The sequence below is a fragment of the Akebia trifoliata genome, chromosome 13 (assembly GCF_017979445.1).
Source record: "Akebia trifoliata isolate Shusen 1 chromosome 13, ASM1797944v1, whole genome shotgun sequence".
Classification (NCBI taxonomy): Eukaryota; Viridiplantae; Streptophyta; class Magnoliopsida; order Ranunculales; family Lardizabalaceae; genus Akebia; species Akebia trifoliata.
Window position 1 is genome coordinate 17,365,371 of NC_141387.1, and position 2,636 is coordinate 17,368,006.

At 31.6% G+C, this 2,636-nt stretch overlaps 1 long non-coding RNA gene across 1 annotated transcript; it reads left to right on the forward strand.

Annotated features, from left to right (window-relative positions):
• The first annotated feature begins 448 nt into the window (after window positions 1–448).
• On the forward strand, window positions 449–2,295 carry LOC147388036 (uncharacterized). The gene is made up of 3 exons (XR_015171362.1): window positions 449–877; window positions 989–1,064; window positions 1,217–2,295. It is a non-coding gene; the product is annotated as an uncharacterized LOC147388036 (long non-coding RNA).
• The last annotated feature ends 341 nt before the right edge of the window (window positions 2,296–2,636 follow it).

A 2,636-nucleotide genomic window follows, 5' to 3' on the forward strand; every position in this document is an offset into this window, starting at 1 on the left:
TAATGACTTGACAACAAAAGATCTAAAACATCAGCTTTGAATTGATTAGAGATCAAGGTTAAAAATTTATAAATATGGATAGAGATTAAAAAGTAAAATGGTTTTTAACTTTCAAATGCCACCAGACTAGCTTGACTCTCTTCGAAAAACACTTTCCCTACTATCGACAGTTTCTTTTATTTTTATTTTTCACTAAATAAAATAATAATTGTTTTGTTTAAGTATTTTAAATATAACATCATCATTCATTTTTAAACATGTAAGGCACAAAAGTGAGTATCTAAATAAATTTGGGGTCTTGTTAACGTGTGCCATTGGACATATGTTAAAGTGCAATAAATATACTTTGGATTTGGATTTGGATTTTGTATTGAAAATACGTTTAAAAAAAAATTAATTTTTTATCAAAATATTATCATAGTCCAACTTTTACTAATGCCACACCAAGTCTTAAATTCAAAATACCGGCGTACGACTATGATGTATGTACATGGATAAGATGATGCTATATATCATGTGATGTGATCCGCCCCCATACACGATTGAGTTAAATGAGGCAATTTGTCTGGCAACCAACCCATATAAATAATAATAAATAAAAATATAAATAGAAGAGGACGGGCTCGCGTTTCCACGTCTTTTAATAAGTCCACAGAGGGCCCAGCCCAACAGAGCTTTCAACGAGGGCCTTAGGGTTAGGACTTAGGATTAGGGTTAGGTTTTTTTAAAAAAATTATTTATTTTGTTCTGTTTGTTTGTTTGTTTTCTTTTTCTGCATTTAAACCACCGAGGCGTTAAAGGTGAATGCGAAAGGCTCTGGTTTTCGAGCCCTCTCTCTCGTTTCTCTTTTTATATTTTTTTATATTAATTTTTGCAGGTAAGCAACTGTTCCGCGTGGCTGATTTTCTTACTTTTTGTCGATTTCGTTGCCTCCACAACACAGCTGTTTTTTCTCTCTCTAACTTTTATTTTTTATTTTTTATTATAGGTTAAAGATCAGATCGGCGTGCTTTAAATCCTCTTTTATGCTTCACTTTATTATCGAAGAAATTAACCTAAAAGAAGTAAGATAAGGATCTCTCTTGGTGTTTGTGTTTGTGTTTCTGTGAGAGAGAGAGAGAGAGAGAGAGAGAGAGAGGGATCTGGTTTTGGTTTTGTAGGTCGTAGATCTGATAGATCATGATGTTCTGATCAAGTTTGGTGAATTTTTTTTCAGAAATCAGGATATTTAGTGGTGTAATATTGACCGATTGCAGATCTTTGAATTTAGTCATGAAATGAATGGTACGGTGGTTTTAATTTTACTGTTTTGGGGAGAAAGATATGGAGATGAGAAGAAGAAATCATGATGATTTTGGGAGAAATATTTTTAATGTGATAGAAAGATTAGTTAGGGTTTCCAGTCCACATAGATATATATGCTACAGACAGGAATAAATGTGACTCTTCGATTTTGGCCAAACAGTCACAAGAGGATTCGTTATTGCGTCAAAGATCTTCCGTTTAATTACAAATGGACTTCTCTTACACACAAAAGTTTCCTACTGGTTTTGATGCTTCTGTTCAACTAAGAATATTCTCCTATCTCAGCTATAGGTTTGATCGTGAGATTTGAATTTTCCAGTAACTCTTAAAATTTCCTACTTCCTACAGATGTTCGGGAAATTTTATTTTGGGTAAATTACACTTTGATCCCCCAATGGTTTGGTATAATTTTATATTGACTCCCTAACATTTTGGTAATTACACTTAACTCCCTGTTAGAAATGGAAAAATGGTGTTAAGTTTCAGATGTTATTTTATTATTTTTTTCCTCTTTTATTTTACAATTTTTTTTTTCAATCAAAAATTATATTTTAAAAAGGGTAAAATGATCTTTACAAAGAGAAAATCATTATTTAACTGTTTAGATGATACTAACAAGTCGATGGAAGATGAAAAGTGAGCAATAAATAATTATAAGGTAAGTGCAAATGTAATAATGTTAAGGGGTCAACATAGAATTATGCCAAATCATAGGGTGTGAAAGTGTAATTTATCCTATTATTTGTTTCACAAATGTTTGGGAAATTTATTTTCTTACAAATGCCTGAAAAATTTCAACTAGTAGTATGAAGAATTAACTTAAAGTTGTTGTATTGGGCAATAATTTTTTTTGTTTTGGATTGATAATGTTCATGTCAATAATGAATATTAATACAAATAACATCCCATAAATTTTGGGTTCAATACATGGATGTATTCCTCCAATTAATTTTGTTTATACCAACATCTTATTTTTTTATTATTGTTCCTACCCTCTGTAGACACCCCATTTTTGCATCCGCCTGATTAATCAACTCGTCAACCCGATCGCAATAATTCCCAATGATGGATGTGTATTCCATTACTTTATTTTGTTACTAGATGTGTTTCAGAAATCCGGATGAGGTATCTCGAACTGACAAAACCTTAGAAATCACGCTACGCTAGAAAAAATACGATCCCAGAAACATAGAAATCATCATTTGCAAACAAAAATAAGCTTTACGATAAAAATTACTAAAAATTGACCAAATTACCAAAATACCCCTAACCTCAAAACAATCCTAGAGCCTACGTCACGCTTAGAAAAACTCTCTCGAACACATAAAATA